A 22,805-nucleotide genomic window follows, 5' to 3' on the forward strand; every position below is an offset into this window, starting at 1 on the left:
TTGGGAAAGGCGAATGAGTGGGCAATTGACGACCCGCTCACCTGTTTCACCCCAGGGCAAAGCATCAAAGTCTGTCAGTCCATGGCGTTTGGGAGCGGACTTCCAGAACTCAGACACTAGGCCCTAACGTAAATTGGCTACACCGGCAGAGGTAGCAGACATTGCCACACCGCAAACAGACTGTCAGGAACCAATTTTTCGCTACCTGAACCATGGCTTTTTTATACCTGTGGCGTTTACATCTGCGACCACTAGTGGCCATCCTCCGCCCTCTGGAGCACTCAGAACTCAGGTGTGCCTTGTTACCTGGGTTGAGCCCTAGTCTACATCCAGCTGGGCCTTGTTACCTGGATTACCCTGCCTTTATGAACCTGCCCTGCCCTTCAGTCAGGGCCTTTGTATTGAAGTCTATGGACCTTCCTGCTGGGGCTCTGCACCTGTACTGTTCCTGGTTCCCTGCTTTGTGTCCTTCCAAGTGGGCTCCCTGCTTTGTGTCCATCCAAGTGGACTCCCTGCTTTGTGTCCTTCCAAGCGGGCTGTGTGCCTTTTGTACCCTTCCAAGCGGGCTGTGTGCCTTTCGTGCCCTTCCAAGCGGGCTGTGTGCCTGTCGTGCCCTTCCAAGCGGGCTGTGTGCCTGTCGTGCCCTTCCAAGCGGGCTGTGTGCCTGTCGTGCCCTTCCAAGCGGGCTGTGTGCCTGTCGTGCCCTTCCAAGCGGGCTCTCTGTCTGTCGTGCCTTTCCAAGCGGGCTCTCTGTCTGTCGTGCCCTTCCAAGCGGGCTCTCTGTCTGTCGTGCCCTTCCAAGCGGGCTCTCTGTCTGTCGTGCCCTTCCAAGCGGGCTCTCTGTCTGTCGTGCCCTTCCAAGCGGGCTCCCTGCCAAAAGACTTATTACCTGTATTTTATTTTGCCATACGTCCGGTTACTTGCTTAGACTAGATTACCCTTATTTGCTGGTCCTGTTATATACATGAAATACACTGCATTACCTGGATTTCTGTTTGTGGTGTCTTTGTTTGCATAATCATGCACCGTGGGTTACATACTGAACCCCAAGTATCCCCTGCGCATGGGCTCCTACCCGACCTGATCACCCGAGTCCTGACACAGACGCAGCCAGGGGGAGAAACTACCTTAAACATTTTGGACATTTGAGGCATGACACTAGCCAGGAAGCGAACTGGCAGAGAAGAGATGCTGGCACCACAACCAGCAGCAGCAGCAGCAGCATTGGGAAAGGCGAATGAGTGGGCAATTGACGACCCACTCACCTGTTTCACCCGAGGGCAAAGCATCAAAGTCTGTCAGTCCATGGCGTTTGGGAGCGGACTTCCAGAACTCAGACACTAGGCCCTAACGTAAATTGGCTACATCGGCGGAGGTAGCAGACGTTGCCACACCACAAACGTGCAACCAGGGGGAGAAACTACCTTAAACATTAGAGAGAAAAAAATGTAAGTTTCCAAGCTAAGAGCTGGGTAACCCAACTTGGGCAGATTGAATTTAAGAAAGGCAATCTGCTCCATCAGATGAGGTGCCATGCGTGAGCGCTGTGGACTCACTATGTTTCCAGTGATAGAAAACACGCGCTCACTTTGAACAGTGGTTGGGGGACATGATAGAAGCTGCTGCCCAACCTGTGAGAGTGCAGGCCACACACTCTTCTTTTCATCCCAGTAGCTAAGAGGATCAACATTAGGTGCAGAAGGAACTTCACAGAGGTAAAGTTTGACCATTTCAGCAGCACTACTCTCCTTTCTGCTGCTAGCTCTGTCAGATGGTCCAACTATACTCCCAAGTGCCTCTTCCCAAAACGCAGCTGCTCCACTCAGCTGTGTTGTTGTGATGCTTGTGGCACTACTGCTGATGCTGCTGCTAGGAGTAGCAGACCACATAATCTCTTTCTCCTCCTGCACCTCTCCCTCCTCGGACAGCATTCCCATTTTATGCTGCCAGTCACGCACCTTGTTGACCAATTGCTCCTGGTAGCTACTGAGAACATTGAATTTCAAAGCTAGCTTTCCCTTAATTCTTGGATCGCAAAGGCACGCTAGCATCATTTCGGGACTCTCTTCCATGCGTTTGCGAAGGTGTACTTTTAGCAGATCCTTCAGCTGCTACGTCAGGATGTAGAGTGCCACCTTGAACAGCTTCACGGTTTTCAAGGAACACATCCATCTTGCTGCCTAGATGGGAGAACACTGGGATTACCTGGGCCAGACTGGCAGTGTTTGAGTTTAAATTTTCTGTGGCATCCCTGAATGGTTTAAGGACTGCCACTAGCTGGGCGATCACTGTCCAATCCTCCCTATTCAATGGAGATGTAATCCCAATATTGTGCTCTGAGGCAAGATTATGGATTGCCCTCTGCTGCTCCACAATCCTCTCCAGCATGTCTAACGTGGAGTTCCACCGTGTACTGACATCCTGACGTAGGCAGTGTACAGGAAGACCTGACCTCTCTTGCTCTTCCCTCAAAAGTTGGCTAGCCTTAACACTATGGTGAAAGTGCCCAGCGATCTTTCTGCAGCGGGACAGAACTACTGCTGCCACATTAGTTCCTTCTGACATTGCTGCCTTCACTACAATATGGATGATGTGGGCTGCACAGCGCACACCAACAATATGACCATCTCGCAGCGCTTTCACCATATTGGCACCTCCGTCAGTTACCACAAAACCAACTTCAACATTGGTGCCTGCCTCTGCTCCCACCCAAAGGCTAAACATTTTCTTCATCGCATGCAGAATATTTTGGGAAGTGTGCTTTTCATCCATCACTTCTGCATGGAGAAGGAATGATCGGTAGCCTGCTGCAGCAGCTTCCTTGGGCACACCGGGCTGCCACCAGTGTGCTGTCAAAGAAAGAAAGGCATGCTGCCCACTAGGTGCACTCCACAAATCTGTTGTGAAATGAACAGACTGACCAGCAGCCTTGGAAAGCTCCTCTTTCACTGCTGCAACACAGGACCGATACAATGAGGGGACAATGTTCCTGCTCAAAGTGGAACGTGACGGAACTGTATATTGTGGAGCCCCTTCGATCATAGAGAAGGATGCCCCTCTAACAGCAATGAACTGACCAATAAGTTGCATTATTTTATTGGCCTGCTGTTTGGGCATTGACCTTTTGGATTGGAATGCCACAAATTGTTCCAGGGTGGGCTGGACATGCAGTGCTCCAACCTGCCTTGGTCTCTGGCTGCCAGCACTAGCTGCTGCTGCTGCTGCTATTGGCTCAGAAGCAGCTGTTGGGGCTTTTCCACGGCCACCAGCTATGCTGCCTGCACTAAGTTTTACTTCTGCATCTTTCCCCAATAGCACAGCGTTGTGTTGAGTGCGGAGGTGATGCTTCATGCTAGCAATGGTAAAATGGCCAGACACTTTCCCTCTGCTTATTAGCTTCACACAATGTTTGCACTTTCCATAGCGCCCTTCTTCAACATTTTCGAAGTGCTCCCAAATTGGGGTGCGCATAGCCTTGGAGTGTGCCTTGGGTGCTGCTCCTACTGCTCAGGGTGGAAGAACAGAGGCAGAACTAGTGGTGGTGGGACTGGTGGTAACAGTACTGGCCATAGTGGGACTGCTAATTGCTTTAACTTTAGATTTGCTAGGTTTTGCTGCTGCTGGTGGTGGTGATGATCGTAGCGGAGAAGGTGGAGGCTCAGGGGAAAATTGTGCACTAGTCATTTAGACACTGCCCCCTGAGGAATCTGATTCCTGACCACTCATCTCCTCTACTTCCTCTGGCTCATAGTCTAGTTCTTCATTAGCCAGATCGAATGGAATTCCTGCTAGGCTGGAGCTAAGACTGATATCGTCGTGAGACTCGTGACTAGTAGTAGTGCGGGCAGGAAGAACAGACCCTGCACTTGGCCTCTCAGTCTCAGGCTCCTCTGCTTGTGGATGGGGAAGATGCTGCTTAGGGCAAAAGGCACTTATTTTTACTGACTGGGCTAGTAGAAGTACTAGTTGTGCTACCCTTTAACTTTGAACGTGCTTCTGGTGCTTTAGGCTTTCTGTAAAAAACCATAGAGCTTGTGGGCCTAGCAGCCCTACTACTGCCTGCTTTTGGTGCCTTTCCTTTACTTGATGATCCTTCAAGCAATGCTTCCCCAAATGATAAGCGAGAGCTTGGCATACTTGGCCGACTAGACTGACGCAAAGGCTGCATCTTAGAACTTAGAATGGAGCTTGTCCCTCCTTAGTCCCAAAAGGAGGATCCATTTCAAATTTTGTGTTGTGTGTGTAGTGTAGTGTAGTGTTTAAAAAAACTTTAAAAAAACGTAAAAAAAAAACAAACAAAAAAAAAGGGGGGATAAAAATAATTAAAGACTTTGAATTTACACGGGCCTAAGAGCCTATCCTACTACTATGCTAAACCTAAAACTATATTAGTATTCTAGTCTAACTCTAGGCAGACGCTCTCAAGCCCACTAAGCTAAAGTGAGGTTAAGTTATATATAATATTATTAATAGATTAGAATTACTTATATTTTGGATTATAGATAGAATATAGATTATGAATTAGAAAGAATTACTTATATATATTATAGATTATGAATTAGAATTTATATTATATCATATAATATATTACAGATTAAGAAGATTAAAGATTAGAATTATTTTAGTACTACAGCTAGTAGCTTGAAGCTTTGCTTAGTACAGTTGTTGTCGTCACACAGTCAGTTTTACTTGAAAAGAAATTAGAAATAAAATAAAATGTCACAGCAAAACAGTTAGCTTCACTGCTTGCTGAAACACAGCACTTATGCGGCTGCACTCACTAGCCCAACAAGTTCACTTCACTGATGGACTGAGGTGAGCAAAACACTAAGGGTACTTTTTAATAAAATAAAATGTAAAATAAATGAGAAAATCTTTGCAAAACAGTTAACGTCACTGCTTGCTGATCAAAAAAGAACACAGCACTTATGCGGCTGCACTCATTAGCCCAACAAGTTCATTTCACTGATGGACTGAGGTGAGCAAAACAAATGAAATAAAATTCAATATTATTAATTAAGAAAAACTGACTTGGTCTCTTGCTGTTGCTAAAACAAAGCACAAACTATAGAGCTGCAGCAACAGTACTAATAGATTAGTTGAACTATAAGCTAGTAGTAATTATTAATTATATTTTTTATAGCTAATTTAATTAACTATTAAGATAAGAATTATAGAATTATTGATATTAATGATTTTAGATTAGACACTAGTAGATGTCTTGAATGTCTACAGTACACTCTACACTAGTATACTATTACTAACGTAACTATAGTATATATAACTGACAAATATATAATTTTATAATGTATTCAGTTAATTATTAATATTACTGATTTTAGATTAGACACCAGTAGATGTCTTGAATGTCTACAGTACACTCTACACTAGTATACGATTACTAATACTATACTAACTATAGTATATATAACTGACAGATATATATATAATTTTATATGTATTCAATTATTAATAATATATTCTATTAAATTATTTATAAATTCTATTTAATTTATTTAAGCAGGACAGGCAGTAGGCACTAGTGCCAGCCCAGGGCAAGGGCACCCCAGTGCCAGTGAGGCACTGAGTGCACTGTCAACTCAACAGCACTACACAGTTGATGACAAATTAAATAAAAAAATTATTAAATTAATCAAATTGTTATTATTAAATATTAATTCAGTAGAACTGAAGTGAGGATGAAGTACACTGTGGGAAATGGCAGGCTGAGGCTTACCAGTCTCACACAGAACAGAACAATCTCTCTGTAACGCTCGGATGCAGCACAGCAGTGTTGCCAAAGCAGTTACAGCGAAAAATGAATGGATCTCTCAGGCAAGCTCTGGTCTTACAAAGGCGCCTTCAGAATTAAAAAAACAGCAGCACAGGCATTGGACGAGACCCTTAGCGTGTCGTCACAAGAGTGAGCTGATTGGAGAGACGAGGATCAGCTCACTCTTCGATTCTTCGTGGTTGTGAGTCTTCGTCTTCTCCTACGTTTTGCTGGCACTGTATTCTCTTCGGCGCGTCTTCGACACGAACAAAAAAACGGCCTCTTCGTGCTCGTTTCCATGTTCGCCCGAAGACGAATGCGCAAGTCTAGTAAAAGTGCCCTTGTTAGGGATTGACCAGCCACACTAGTAAAAGTATTGCAGGAGAGGGACTAGGAAAGGTGAGCTAAAGGAATATGGGAGGGCGTTAGTGTGCTATGTTGTAAGCATCCTTAAAGAAGTGGGTCTTGAGGGATTTTTTGAAGGAATAAAGGCAGGGGGAGAGACAGATAGACCAGGGGAGGGCATTCCAGAGGATAGGGACAGCCCTTGAGAAGTCTTGTAAGCGGGCATGAGAGCTAGAAATCAGTGGAGAGGATAGAAGGAGATCATTGGATGAGCGGAGAGACTGGTTAGGAGTGTATTTAGAGATGAGTGAGGAGATGTAGGGAGGGGAACCACTTTGAAGGGCTTTGAAAGTAAGAGGATTTTGAAATGAATCCTGAAGCGCACAGGCAACCAGTGAAGAGACTGACAGAGGGGAGAGACGTTAGTAAAGCGATGTGAGAGGAAGATAAGACTGGTGGATTGTAGAGGGGTGAGACGGTTAAGAGGGAGACTGGCTAAGACAGAGTTACAGTAGTCAAGACGGGAGATAATCAGGGCATGGACAAGAGCCTTAGTGGCATGCTGTGTTAGAAAGGGACGGATGTGGGCAATGTTTTTAAGATGGAGGCGACAGTTTTGAGAGACAGACTGAATATGGGGTGTGAATGAAAGGTCAGAGTCAAGGGTGACACCAAGACAGCGTGCATGAGTAAACCGGGAGATGATAGCACCATTAACATTGAGGGAGATAGATGGGGGAATCTTAGCATTGGAGGGAGGGAAGATGATGAGTTCAGTTTTGGAGAGGTTAAGTTTCAAGAAACATGCAGAAATCATAAGTGGTATAGGTTCACATGTAATACATCAGAATATGTAGATTGCTTTCTACAAAAAATATGTACCAAAAATTCCTGCATATATTACAGAAACAGTGGATGTCGCTTCACTGTATACAGCCATCAAACACGATCAGAGAATAGAAGCAATAAATAAAACACTCACACAGGACGTAAATAAAAAAACGTTATTTTAGATTGCATCGACTTTATTCTTAAATATAATTATTTTTGGTTCGAGAACAGCTTTTACCTACAACTATGTGGTACAGCTATGGGTACCAGGTTCGCACCTAGCTACGCAAATATATTCATAGCAGAATGGGAGAACAAATTTATATGGAGCAATAACCCCTTTGGTGCGGACTTGGTCCTATGGAGGCACTATATTGACAATGTTTTAATTATATGTAGAGGGACTCCAGAGAATTTAAATTTATTTATAAATTATATAAATGAGAATCAATATAATCTTAAATTTACTTCCAACATACAGGAAGAATGTATAGAATTTTTAGATGTGGAATTGTTTATAGACAATGTAACGGGTTCACCAAGAGAGTTGTAGTAACTCCCAGAGATCACCCAGTATCCTTGTCAGGAACCAATTTTTCACTGCCTGAACCATGGCTTTTTTATACCTGTGGCGTTTACATCTGCGACCACTAGTGGCCACCCTCCGCCCTCTGGAGCACTCAGAACTCAGGTGTGCCTTGTTACCTGGGTTGAGCCCTAGTCTACATCCAGCTGGGCCTTGTTACCTGGATTACCCTGCCTTTATGAACCTGCCCTGCCCTTCAGTCAGGGCCTTTGTATTGAAGTCTATGGACCTTCCTGCTGTGGCACTGCACCTGTACTGTTCCTGGTTCCCTGCTTTGTGTCCTGATCAAGTGGACTCCCTGCTTTGTGTCCTTCCAAGTGGACTCCCTGCTTTGTGTCCTTCCAAGTGGACTCCCTGCTTTGTGTCCTTCCAAGTGGACTCCCTGCTTTGTGTCCTTCCAAGTGGACTCCCTGCTTTGTGTCCTTCCAAGTGGACTCCCTGCTTTGTGGACTCCCTGCTTTGTGTCCTTCCAAGTGGACTCCCTGCTTTGTGTCCTTCCAAGTGGACTCCCTGCTTTGTGTCCTTCCAAGTGGACTCCCTGCTTTGTACCCTTCCAAGCGGGCTGTGTGCCTTTTGTACCCTTCCAAGTGGGCTGTGTGCCTTTTGTACCCTTCCAAGTGGGCTGTGTGCCTTTTGTACCCTTCCAAGCGGGCTGTGTGCCTTTCGTACCCTTCCAAGCGGGCTGTGTGCCTTTCGTACCCTTCCAAGCGGGCTGTGTGCCTTTCGTACCCTTCCAAGCGGGCTGTGTGCCTTTCGTACCCTTCCAAGCGGGCTGTGTGCGTTTCGTGCACTTCCAAGCGGGCTGTGTGCCTTTCGTGCCCTTCCAAGCGGGCTCTCTGTCTGTCGTGCCCTTCCAAGCGGGCTCTCTGTCTGTCGTGCCCTTCCAAGCGAGCTCTCTGTCGGTCGTGCCCTTCCAAGCGGGCTCTCTGTCGGTCGTGCCCTTCCAAGCGGGCTCTCTGTCGGTCGTGCCCTTCCAAGCGGGCTCTCTGTCTGTCGTGCCCTTCCAAGCGGGCTCTCTGTCTGTCGCGCCTGTTGTATATACTTCTCCTCTCTCAAACCAATACCACCAATTGATATGCGTGGAGAATAATCCGCTCTGCGTTGTGTATTAATGATAAATGTAATACCCTTGTTACCTCCTCCAAGAACTAACATATAACCGTATCCCCTTTTCCAGATAATATATATGTCTAGTTCTACTAAGGTTTTCTACCTGATATTACAATAAAACAGCCAACCCAAGATTCTTACCAGAGAGAGAGCTTTAATTAGAATCTACCCAGATTAATGTTACAGCAAAGACAAAACCAGAGTTACAGTGATATACAGATGACAACCATTCATACCACTCACAAACATCCCATCTATCTAATATCTGCTGCTAAGTGTGTATGCTGTGTGGGTGATGTGCCAAGGGTGAGACTCACCAATCCAGTCTCCTTTCTATGTGTTTCTACAATGTCTTTTTAAGGGATTTCTCTATTGATGTGTAAATGAGATCCCTGTCCTCTGTTCCCAAGACCCCACCGTGTGATGTTATTGACTTGCTATGTTTCCCATTACTATCTCCAGGTGATGCATTTCCTTCCTTCTCTACATAGTGTATAGGTGTGATATCTTCTTACAGCTGTCTTTCCTGTTACTTCCCCCCTAAGTGGCTTGCAGCTATCATACATACATATATACACACATAAACTTAATCAAGCACATATTAATTACAAATATACATACTTTGTATTTACCCCAACAGCGCCCTTCCAAGCGGGCTCCCTGCCAAAAGACTTATTACCTGTATTTTATTTTGCCATACGTCCGGTTACTTGCTTAGACTATATTACCCTTATTTGCTGGTCCTGTTTAGATACATGAAATACACTGCATTACCTGGATTTCTGTTTGTGGTGTCTTTGTTTGCATAATCATGCACCGTGGGTTACATACTGAACCCCAAGTATCCCCTGCGCATGGGCTCCTACCTGACCTGATCACCCGAGTCCTGACAATCCTCCTGTTGTCCCCGGAATCATTTCCAGCACCAGCATGCGCACCTTGGGACCCTGCTATGTGTACCCAATAAGTAGACACAACTACCTTGAATTGAGTACAGCAGAAATTAACAGTTTATTCTGTGTCATATAGCCACAGAACTTCATTAACATAAATCGACATTGATAAACAGGTACATGTAGACAACCCAACCTTTAATCCCCTTTAGCTACTGAATCTCCCCCTGGCAGCAATCCTGTTATGGGATTAGTTTACACAATGGAGTTCCTGCCTGTTTGGCAGCCAGGCTGGAGCCATCTCTGACTACCTTGTATGACAGGTCATTCTGTGTCACGTACGTACCGGCACGCAGGGTCGGCGCCGGCTTTCTCCCGGATCCCTGGTGCCGGCGTCGTCTCGGTCGGCTGCTTCTTCACTCCCCACATCCACGTGGGGAGCTGGGGAAGATGGCGACGGAGCGGCGTCGGGTGCCAAGGGAGGGGCGGCGCTTCTTCATGCCGCCCCGGTACCACCTCCTTCTGCCGTCTGTGTGCAGGAGAAGGTGGGAGGTGATGCCGAGGAGGCTGTTGCTAGAGGGGCGGCGCTTCCAGCGCCGTCTCCCTCTAGAGTTCACATAGAGGGCGGTACTAGGGCGGGATCTACAGGCGTGACGTCATACAGCACACCTGTGATCCCTATAAAAGCCCCAAGCACCCTCTCAGCAGTGCTCAGATATTCTGAGACGCTCTGTATGTTACATAGCGTCCCATGTGCTGTGCTCCTTGCCCTATTTTGAACCTGTGCCTGAACCTGTGCCTGAACCTGTGCCTGTGCCTGAACCGGTATCGTTAACCATACCTGTACCTGCACCTGTATTGCTACCGTGCCTGTGCCTGCACCAGTACCGTTGCCTGTGCCTATACCTGTGCCTGTGCCTTTACCTGTGCCTGCGCCTATACCTGTGCCTGTACCGTCACCTGCACCTGTGCCTGCGCCTGTACCGTCACCTGTACCTGTGCTTGATCCAGACCCTGGACTTCACCTAGTAAAGTGAGTCTGAACTACACCTGTTTTTGCGTCCCTATCCCTTTGGTCGTCCTGCATATTGGGCTCCTTCTCCGAACTGAACACAGACACCTAGTGGTGTCTGACATTCTGTCACAGACAATAACAAGGAAGTATACAAAACCTACTGATGTGAACTTATACATTGACTATACAAGTTGCCACCACCCTATGTGGTTAGACAATATACCAAAAGGGTAACTGATGAGGGTTAAAAGGAATTGCTCTAAAAAATGAAGATTTTAAAATACAAGCATTTGAACTAAAAAATTCAAATTTCTTAGAGAAATATTACCCAGTGTACAAAATAGAGAAAAGCCTGATACAGATAAAACAAATGGACAGAGCACATCTGTTAGAGGGGAATGACAGAAAATAAAAACAAAAAATATTTTAGCTTTTCTTTTTTCACACTATATAACACAGAAGCCCATCATATTAAGAATACCCTACAAAAGCATTGGTATATTATAAGTGATGAAGTTCTAGGTACTATGTTACTAGATAAACCACAAATTATATACAAGAAAACGGATACATTAAAAAATATTTTTTCTCTCAGTGTTCTACCAATAGTAAAAATGGAAAATAATAGGGATTAATTTTTAAGAAAAAAACCTGAAGGCTTCTTTCCATGTGGAAGGTATAAAATGTGTACATTTTTACCAAAGAAAACCAATAGCTTTATGTGTACAAGAACAGGTTTAACTTACAATATTAAACAATTCATTCATTGTAATTCAAAAAAGGTAGTCTACCTGGTACAATGCTTATGTGGATTCCAATATGTTGGAAGAACAATCGGACCCCTTAAAAGAAAGAGCCCTGGAACATTTGGGCAATATTAGAATAAAAACATCAAACATAGTGTCGTAGAATTATAGGAATTGATTTAATTTCTCCCTACTGGAGAGGGGGGATAATATAGAAAATGTATCCAAGAAAGAAACGGAATGGATTTTTAAATTAAAAACTTTTAAATACAGAATTGAACATTTTAGCCTTCATATAATTTCACCCTGGATGAGGTTTTGTGTATAATGATAAGGTACTGTTAACAAAAGGGGCCTATAGACAACAAAAAAATTATCTCCACTTTTTATCTCTGATGTTTTATAATTTTATTTTATATATATATATATATATATTTATATATGACATTCTCCCACAATATATATATATAGTTTTATAATGTTGAAAAAACCTTCTCCTTGATTGATGTTTCAGCCGTATCCATCTTTTTATGTCCGTCTTGACAGAGGTCACAAATATTTATGGTAAGAATAATTTCTCCGGATCTATCTTTCGGCTGTCTTCATTACCTTACGTCCATCTGATATCAATACATCCGTTTAACACTAAACGCTTAGACACTCTATCGACCTATCACATGTTTCGTTTGCCTCTAAGCCTCCCTGATCTGTATAGTATATTCTCAAATAGTACACACAGTCACTGTTGATCTCTTTCCATAGCTAGTATCCCACAATGGGACAACTATAAAAGCTACAATTGCAGGTGTGAAGAACGCACGTCTCCATGGTGAGACGTACAAACAGACATGAACGTTACTACGTAGAGGGGAGGGAGATACAAGTGACGTGTACGGAAGTTCCATAAAAGGACTGAATAAAAGAGCGGAAGAATGGAGCGAACAACTTACTTTCTGAGGAAGCCACTATAGACCAAAGGGTCTAGGCGAAACGCGTTGAGGATTTGCACATTGAGAGAGGACTTATCTCTTTTTTTAGGACCTTGCTATTAATTATCTATTTATTTATTTTATGTATTTATTTATCCATTGGCTCCATGTCTATGTATCTACTTTTATAAGTACAATCAGATTTTTACATTTTTTAAGGGTATATCCCTCAATAAATTTATATGACCAACCCCTGATTTTCTTTATAAAAATATATGGCATCTGCACTTTTCGTGAGGATGTACTCTTTATTCCTCTTTTGAAAATATATGGCACTATATGGCACTTTTTGAAAATCTTTTGCAGCGGCACTTTTTTTCGAAGTGGAAGTGATCATAGTAAACAAATGACAGTTAAAGACTTGTGTTAGGATGTGGTGGTGGGTTGATAACTTTTTGGTGGAAAGTTATTCTTCTTTTTGCTTGGTAACAGCCGCATAGGATTGTATCTTTTTTAAGAATTGTATAAATACTACATGTTCTGCGATTGTAAAGCAGAATTGCTTTGGCTATTCATGCTGCATGTTCTCCTTTGATCCGGATTAAAGATTACTTCCTACTTCTACTTTTCTTACTATCTAACACAACCATTATAAGCACAGCCAAAATCAGTACTGTAATCCTTTACTTCAAAAGCCTTATGGAAATCCATAGTATTTAGTCGTGTTTGAGTTTTGCTTAGACTCCTTGGTGGTTAAAAAAATAAATATTTTGCCTCTTAACTTCTCCTTCTCGGGAAGAGTGTGCTAGGTAGGTCTACCCAGATGTATGCTGGAGGAAAGGACATTATGTGAGACACTTGCTTTATTGTTTTTATGTGTAAACCCTTGACAAAAAGTTGTTCTTTACAGACATTTGTAATAGTTGAACTTGGTGGGAAACTCTCCTCCTGCTAAATATGAAGCATTACAGAGTAAAATTTAATAATATTGTGGGCTGTTCCAGGGATTGCAGAGGGTTGAGACCAGCTAAGACAGAGTTATAATAATCAAGGCGGGAGATAATAAGGGCATGGACAAGAGCCTTAGTGGCATCCTGTATTAGGAAGGGACAGATGCAGGCAATGTTTTTAAGATGGAGACGGCAGATTTTAGAGACAGACTGAATGTGGGGGGTGAACGAAAGGTCGGAGTCAAGGGTGACACCAAGACAGCAGGCATGAGGAGACGGGAGATTATAGCACCATTAACATTAAGGGAAACTGCTGGGGAAATCTTAGCATTGCAGGGAGGGAAGATGAGAAGTTTGGGTTTGGAGAGATTGAGTTTCAGGAAACGTGCAGGCATCCAGGTAGAGACAGAGGCGAGACAGTTAGTTACATGATCTAAGACAGAAGTAGAGAGATCAGGAGAGGATAGATAGATCTGGATGTCATCAGCATACAGGTGGTATTGAAAGCCAAAGGATGCAATTAGTTTGCGAAGTGAGGAAGTGTAGAGAGAACAGAAGGAGTCCTAGAACTGAGCCTTGGGATACCCCCACTGATAGGAGGAGGGGAAGTGTTACTGGAGACAGTGACACTGAAAGTACGATCAGAGAGGTAGGAAGTGAACCAGGAGGGAGCAGTGTCACAGAGACCAAGAGCATGAAGAGTTTGAAGGAAAAGAGGGTGGTCCACAGTGTCAAAAGCAGCAGAAAGGTCCAGTAGGTTAGCATAGAGTAGGGGCCCTTGGATTTGGCAGTAAGTAGGTCATTTGTAACTTTAGTAAGGGTGGTCTCAGTTGAGTGTTGAGGGCGAAAACCAGATTGAAGAGGGTCAAGTAAGGAGTTGGAGTCAAGAAACTTAGTTAATTGGGTATAAACGATTCTTTCAAGAAGCTTAGAGGTGAGAGATTGGACGGTAATTGGACAGTAATTTACATAGAGAATATGTTAATTTATTTGAATTACATTGTTAATAATCATATTTTCAGAATATAGTTTTTGTGTGAACCGATACCATATTTTATACATTTTAACCATGTTCAGTCAACTGTATTGTTTGCATTTCTATAGGATACATATTGCTGTGGTATGCATTCTTTATGGAATAAATCATATTGCATTATACATTTTACAAATTAATTATTTGGTAGTTTTTAATATTCCTTCTTCACACCAAAACATGTTTATCCATTTATTAATCAACTTATTTTTTATTCAACAGACATCCAAGACACCCAAAATAAATTTTGGATTAATCTTAAAAATCCTGGAAACATCTCCAACTACAAATCTGTAAATTACAGATTACCTTTATGTGATGAAATACCACCTAGTTTACGTAAGTGGAAGCAGCTGTATTTATATTATCCAAATGTTTTATATGTATAAGTACACCATATTGAGTGTTAAAATATCAATGTATTGTTGTTAATTAACATTTAAAATTGTTTTAATATTTTTAAGCATTTCAATGCTAATATGTTGACACTGTATTTCATCTAGGCGTGGGAAAAATATTTTTAACACCATTCTACTGAAAATCCATATGACATTTTGTCTACGTCTTACATATTACTGCCCTCACATGAAAGAAGAAAATCAGCATGTTTGGCTAACAAACCTAACATAACATAAAATGTCAAGCCCAATATCAGTAAGGTGAATCTCATCCTCCAACTTAGAATTCTCATTTTTCAATGAATGATGTCCTGAGAACCAAAAAAAAGAACTACACAGGACTGCTGCTAAAGATATCCCCAGGCGAGGATTGTATCGCCCATGCAAGTTTTGTGGGACTAATTCCTTAACTCTTTACCACATGGTGCCAGCCACATATTATATTACTGTGACTTTCTTCTCCTCTATGCGCAACCACTATCTCCTGTGACCTCCAAGTTATTTACTAAGCCAAGAAGAGGAAACCTTGGCGAGTGGGCTGCTGCTATTTATAGGACTGTTTATTTTATTGCTGTTTTTATTGCTCTTAGCGCTTTTACCTTCCTATTGCAAAGTCAGTTGCAAAGGACAATATCCCTATAACCTTTTCATACTGCCACCACATATGCTTCCAACCTCCTATGTTTTTCTTACAGTGCCAACATTGATTGGGTTAGATGGAATATATACAGGCTAACCTTTCTGGTATTAAATGACATCTGTTTATGATTTTAAATTGGTTCTCATATAAACTCAAGCAGTGTATGTTTTTCATCACATGTTTTTTTTTATTTAAGTCTTCGTCCCATTTTTGCTTGGATATGCTTTGATCTCATGAGCTAATCTTAAAATTTCTGTACATTTTGCTGTGACTCTAGGGATGTAGTTTGTATTGATACTTTTACCATGTTTTAATGTAGTTTTCTGTTTTTTTTTTTAATAAATTCCTTTGCAAGAAGTTCTTAATTCTCAGATAATTAAATAGTTCCTGCCACGGACAGGGCTATCAGCCGAGCCGTGACGTGGGAGTATGGGTGCCAACCAGACTTCCGGTGCGTTTGTCATTTTCCCTGCAGGGCACAAAGCAACCACCACCAACCCCAACCAGTCACCCCCAAAACTCCCAGTGTAAAACACGCTGCCACCACCAAGGACCGGGCGTTTTAGGTTACCCAAAAATCAATAGGACTGCAATATACATGCAATCCTCTGACTAAGATTACAACATAGTTAACCCCCTAGTTACGTGATACATAGGCAATCTCTAGGCTGAATTTGATTTGAGAACAAAGACAGAACTAGACTTCGTATTCGGGCGAATATGAAAATGAACACAAAGGGTGCTTTATCGTTCAGCCCGAATACCGAGCATACGAACATGGCAGAGGAAAAACGTATACAAAGACGAAGACATACAACACGAAGAATCTTCACGTTCATCTACATTTACTAAGTCTGTACGAGCGTCTCTATTGGTTGCGAGCCGGGGGCTCGTCTGCCATCAACCAATGAAGTGCTTGTGCTTCATATAATTGTTTTATGCAGAGATATCCTATTCATCCTTTGGCTAATTGTTGTTTTAATACTTCCATGGTTATATAAGAATTTCCATTTTTCCTAGTACATTTATTAAAACACGATTGGACCATTTGTAGCAGCAATTTGAGATCGGACATAGTACATAGAATCTACTGGTATGAACTCTACCGGTCCAGGATAGCTGTACATCCTATACATTTCTTTCAAAATGTCCATAAAATTCACTTCCATTAAAGATTTAACATCTGGAGTGATTTTTAATATTATATATGTTCTTTAGACCACTTAAATTTATATCTTATTTTAATTTTGTCTACCAGTTGGCACGGGCTATGCAGGTTTTGGTCGCTAGGTCGGACCCTGGGTCTGGAGCTGCTGGATCCACTCAGTCCTCCTCCTCTACGCCCACTACTAATCCTTCAGCCGCAACAGCTATTTCCACTTCAGTTCCTGTTAAACTACCTGCTCCCACCCACTACTATGGTGAACCAGAATCCTGTTGTGGAGTTCTTAATCAATGCTCTATTCAATTTGAACTTGTTCCCAAGATGTTTTCTTCTGAAAGAGCTAAAGTTGGATATTTAATCTCTTTATTGTCCGGCAAAGCCCTAGCCTGGGCCTCACCATTATGGGAGAAGGATTCACCTTTGATCTACAACTACGCCTCCTTCATTTTGGCATTTCGTAGAACCTTCGATGTTCCTGGTAAAGCTGCTACTGCCTCTCTAACCTTGTTACATACTATCCAAGGGTCGTGTTCAGTATCTGACTATGCCATTGAGTTTAAGACTATTGCTGCAGAGGTGAATCAGAACGTTTAAAGATGCACTTTCTACCCGTGATCAGCCTACTGATTTAGAAGAATTAGTTTTTTTGGCCTTAGGACTCGATAACCGTATCTGTGAAAGGCAGTCACAAAAGGCCAAGAGATAAGTTTTTTTCATCCAGTTCTACCCGGTTCTTGCTTTGGGGCCTCCTCCTGTGCAGCTACTACAGAGGAACCCATGCAGCTGGGGGCCACTAAATTGTCTCTAGTAGAAAAGAACTGCCGAAGGTCTGAAGGTCTATGCTTCTAATGTGGGCAGAGTGGTCATTTTGTGCGAGCATGTCCTAAGAAGGCGGAAAACTACTGCGCCCAGTTCAAGTAAAGGAGCCTTGTCTGGGTGATGATTCTAAAGCTCCTAACTTCAAATACTGTTTTCTCATCCCCATTTCCTTGGAATGGGCTGGGGTGAAGATTTCTGCTTCTGCTATGTTAGACTCGGGGGCTGCCGGCTCCATCATTGACATTTGCCATCAGGTCCCTCTCTCCAAGTTGTTTCCTCAATTAAATTGAATTACCATCAAGAACAAGTATCTGCTTCCCCTTATACCATAATTATTCGACCGCTTACGGGGTTCTACCGTTTTCACTAAATTGGTTTTAAGGGGAGCTTACAACTTGATACGTATACGTAAAGGGGACGAGTGGAAAACTGCCTTTAACACCAGAATGGGACATTATGAATACAACGTCATGCCTTTTGGATTGTGTAATGCTCCAGCCGTATTTCAGGAATTCATCAATTATATTTTCATGATATTTCTCTACAGTTTGTTATAGTCTACTTGGATGACATTCTGATCCATTCACCCGATCTGCAGTCCCATCGCAAACATGTCCGAATTGTTCTATAGCGCCTACGTCAAAATCAGCTATATGCCAAATTAGAGAAGTGTCTGTTTGAAGTTTCTCAAGTTTCATTTCTGGGATACATCACATCGGCCCATGGATTCGAGATGGATCCCAAGAAATTCTCAGCCATCTCAGAGTGGCCCCGGCCTTGTGCGTTAAAACCTCTTCAGAGATTCTTAGGTTTGCCAATTATTATAGAAAATGTATTCAAATCTTTTCTAAGATTGTGGCTCCTGTCACCCAAATGACCAAGAAGGGAGCGGACTGTAAACGCTGGTCTGAAGAGGCCATTCAGGCTTTTGTTCACCTTAAAAAAGCCTTTGCTACAGCTCCTGTACTCAGACACCCGGACGTTGCCAAACCGTTTGTCATTGAAGTTGATGCTTCTGAGGTAGGGGTTGGAGCTGAGCTCTCTCAAAGAAAAGAATTCCAAAACACGCTTCATCCTTGTGCTTATTTTTCTAAGAAAAACCGTGAGCTACTGGGCACTACCATGGCTTTACAAGAATGGAGACATCTATTAGTAGGGGTGAGAAATCCTATTACCATCCTTACAGATCATAAAAACTTGGAATATCTCAGCAAAGCTAAAAGACTTAATCCTAGACAAGCCAGAGGGTTTCTCTCAAGATCTCTTTCCGTCCCGGATCTAAGAATATAAAGGCTGATTCTCTATCGGTTTGTAACCGAGTCTGACGACAAACCTGATCCTGAGCTCATCATACCTCCCTCGCAGATTGTCGCTACTATTACCACCCAACTATACTCTCCATTATTTTCTCGTATACTGAAAGCTCAATCTAAGGGTCCGGTCCATAGTAAGTGGCCTGTTGATACTTTATTTGTTCCTGAATCTGAACGAGACAAGGTTATGGCATGGGCCCACGTGTCCCTACCAGCAGCACATCCCAGCTCTCGCCGCACAAAATACATTTTAGGAAGACAATTTTGGTGGCCTGAGATGAACCAGGATTGTAGTGATTTTGTTGCTTCCTGTTTTCCTTGCTCTGTTGCTAAGACTTCACATTCTAAACCTGCGGATCTGCTTCTTTTAGTCATCGTTGACCGATTTTCCAAGATTGCTTATTTTGTCCCACTTCCTAAATTACCTTCAGCCCCTGAATTAGTTCCTGTGTTCGTAAAAGAAGCAATTTGTTTACATGGTATTCCTCAGCAAGTAGTGTCTGACCGAGCGATTCAGTTTACCTCTTTGTTTTGGAGGACTTTCTGCAATTCTTTAGGAATTTCCTTTGCCTTTTCATCTGCGCATTATCCCCAGACTAATGGTATTTCAGAGAGAACTAACCAATCCTTGGAACAATACCTTTGTTTGTTTGTGAACGGTCTTCCGGACAATTGGTCCTTACTTACTGCCTGACAATTACGGCCACTCTGAGACAAGGTTCATCGGTACCTGACCAAGGCATCTAGCACCTACAAAAAACAGGCTGATCGTCTTCGCAGACTGGTTCCTTCCTACTCAACTGGTGTGACCGGGTATGGTTGTCCACGAAAAACATTAAACTTAAGGTGCCCTCTATGAAGCTCGCACCACGTTTCATTTGTCCTTTTCGTATTGCTCGTAAAATAAATCCTGTCTCCTATGAACTCCTTCTTCCCTCCTCCCTTAGGATGCCTCGAACCTTTCATGTCTCTTTGCTTAAACCACTCACCTGTAACCATTTACTCCTCGTCCTGAAGCTATTCTAGTCGATTCACATGTTGAGTAAGAAGTACTGTCACATTTTCACCCTTCGCTGGCTGTACTTGTTCTTACTTTGTGTGGCTCATTCCCGTTGTCAACCACTAGTGGCCGCCCTTGCCACTCAGGACCTCTCTGGCTGATTATCATGTCCAGGTGCACCTTGCTATCTAATTAGCTCAGCCTTTATAAGCCTGCCCAGCCCTGCAGTCAGGGCCTTTGCATTGTAGTGTGATGACTGCTCTGCTTTGGCCTTGTACCTGCAACCTGCCTGTACCGTGAGCATCCTGCCTGTACCGTGAGCATCCTGCCTGTACCGTGAGCATTGTTAGAATATTCTTTGTCTTGAATATCTAAGCTTCTCCAGTGATCAAACAGCAATCAAGACCACAGCTTCTATGTCTTATTAATCAGGTTTATTCGATAACAAATTATCAATTCATACAATACCAATGCTGGAACAAATGTTGATAAAAGGTACTGTAGGCTAAATATCTTGGTGAGATGAAGGTGAGAGCGCGGAAAGAGCGCGGAAAGAGCGTGGAAAGAGACTTTGTCTTTGTAGTCATGCCAATTTATACCCCTTTACATTTGGTTAGGGTATACGTAAAGGAATCCTATTGGAACAGTCATATGATACACCGGCATTCCACAGAAGACCCTCTAAACTACGTCACTTAATTGATACCATCCTAGCACTCAAGTTGCATTCAGGCCTAAAATGTGCAGAACAAAATAAAAGTATAAAAAGTATTTCTTACACTTCCCCCGTTTATGGTTATGTACCATAAATAAATGTTTGCTGTCCATTCATACAACATTCGTATCACATTCAGTGAGTGCAGGAAGATATGTAAACGATAATATTATAAAAAAGAATCTGTGGAAGACTGATGCATCCTACGTCTTAAAGGTTCCCTTAATATCATCTCTCCTTGCTTTATCTTTTCTCGAATAGTTAAATATGATTTTCTTATTCTACATAATAAACATATTTGAAAAATAATACATATAAAAGACACAAATAAAACAATAATAAATGGATGTAACAAAACATTGGTGATAGCGGAGCCAACAGATGATTTTGCCATAATTTCTGTTGACTTAGCAAAGTTTTTCCACCAAGATGTACCTGAGACTATTGACCATTCATGTTCTATGTTTTTGAGTTTACCTTGCTCATGCTGAAATACAATCTGTGCTTCTTTTAATTGTTTTTGCAATACATTTAAAAATCCTACATCTTTCCTTATCTCATTTGCCCACTTTTGCCATGGAAATTCACTTACTTGTGATTTAATTTTTGAGAATTAGTTTGAGAAACACTAATCTGAGTTTCATATATATAGATTGCTACTGGATCGCCATCAATACAATACAGACCTTTCGATAATATTTCTGTACGCGTACATTTAGGAAACATTGCTTTAATCAATTCCCCATTAGACATTACCTGTGCACATACTCTACCTTTCTCTATAGGCGTTACAAGATCGTTAGATGTTTTCACACTTTGAATTGTACCTGAACATGAGCTCTGGTTATGAAAACATGAATGATATATAGTCTCAGCCTGATGAGACAAACAAATAATTTTGGATACAAAATGTAAACATGCAGACAAGTCTAACTGTTTCGGTTCTGACATATCTGTGGAAAAAACAAAATCAGGATACTCTAATTTATAAAATAATAATTGTGTACTACTGACAGGTATTCCCAATACTCTCATAGGGAATAATGTTTCTTCTTTACCTGCCATAGGTATTAAACATGTACCTTCACATACATTATTACTGCATCCTATTACTATACTCAATAAAACTACTTTGTTTATGATATGTTCCCAAAACCCAAAATTATCATCTTGTGTGTAAGTCCCTTTAGTCCAACTAAATAAATATTTAGGCACTATCATAACATTTCACCTCACATTACTTTGTCTAGTAACGTTAATTCTAATGTTACAAACTAATAAGTACCCTTTCATTACACCAAAACACACATGACCATTGAAATCATCAATTTCTCTTTTCTTCTTAATTATGTCTGGGAACCCTTGAGTTTTGTTAAATTGTCTATAAATTGGTTGTCAAATCTGTATATCTTCTTGACTCTGTAGATCTTCCTTAGAACCATCAATCATCAGTATGGTCGTCGTCAGAACTGCTAGAAACAAAAAGGATTGTCTCTTGTTGAATGTCAGATGTCTTTGCCATGATGGACTTTTTAATAATTTGCATTGTCCATTCGATTCTTACATACAACCTAAAAAACACAACAGATATGCAGCATCAAAATCTTAGCTGATACAAAACCTTTATTATTGTAGCACCTCACTATAAAACATGATGTAATATTCTAATATGATTCTTAAGAAATTGTTTAAAATGATTAACATTAAAGACTGCATCATTTTATCAAATAACCAAATAGCAAATTATAACACATGAATTTGGATCATGAGATTAATTTAAGAATATGGACAATAGTAAATAATTAATACTTCAATTGATTACGGAAAAACACATTTGATCAATACAATACATAGTAATCCTTTTTAGTCATGACGCAAAACCCTGTTCTCATGAACTAAATTAAGGTTTTGAATCAACCTGAGAAGCAAGAAAGGAAATATCCCTAACTTGTACTTCTGCAAATGATGGACACTATGTAGTTGCAGTTTAACATATACAACATATAACATTACAGGATCTTAACTTACAGAATAAAACAAAACACAAAACTTTAACATATAACACATCTGATGTTGTTCATATAGTTTTTCTTATAAATAAATTAACTTATTCAAAACATCTTCATAGAAGACAGAGTGCAGGGATACAGTACGAATTAGAGTTAATTGCTATACTAGCTCCCTATATACTGAATCAACATAGATCTACGTATTATAGCTCTCACGACACTTACAACAAACATACTCCTGTGTAGTTCCTGTATTAGGTAAATCTTCTTTATTAACTTCAATCTCCCTGATTTGCCTAATCATTGGAGTGTAAAGTACCGTATTTGCTCGATTATAAGACGAGGTTTTTTTCAGAGCAAATGCTCTGAAAAATACCCCTCGTCTTCTAATCGGGGTCGTCTTCTAATCAGACCTCAAATAGAGTCTGATTAGGAGACTAAGATCCAGATCCCCCGCACCGCTGCAGGGGACCTGGATCCTCCTGTCTCACCCCCCCCCCCCCCATCATACACACACTTACCGGTGCTTCCTGCT

Source organism: Sceloporus occidentalis, unplaced genomic scaffold (genome assembly GCF_023333645.1).
Source record: "Sceloporus occidentalis isolate IW3139 unplaced genomic scaffold, rSceOcc1.0.p SCAF_45, whole genome shotgun sequence".
NCBI classification, from domain to species: domain Eukaryota; kingdom Metazoa; phylum Chordata; class Lepidosauria; order Squamata; family Phrynosomatidae; genus Sceloporus; species Sceloporus occidentalis.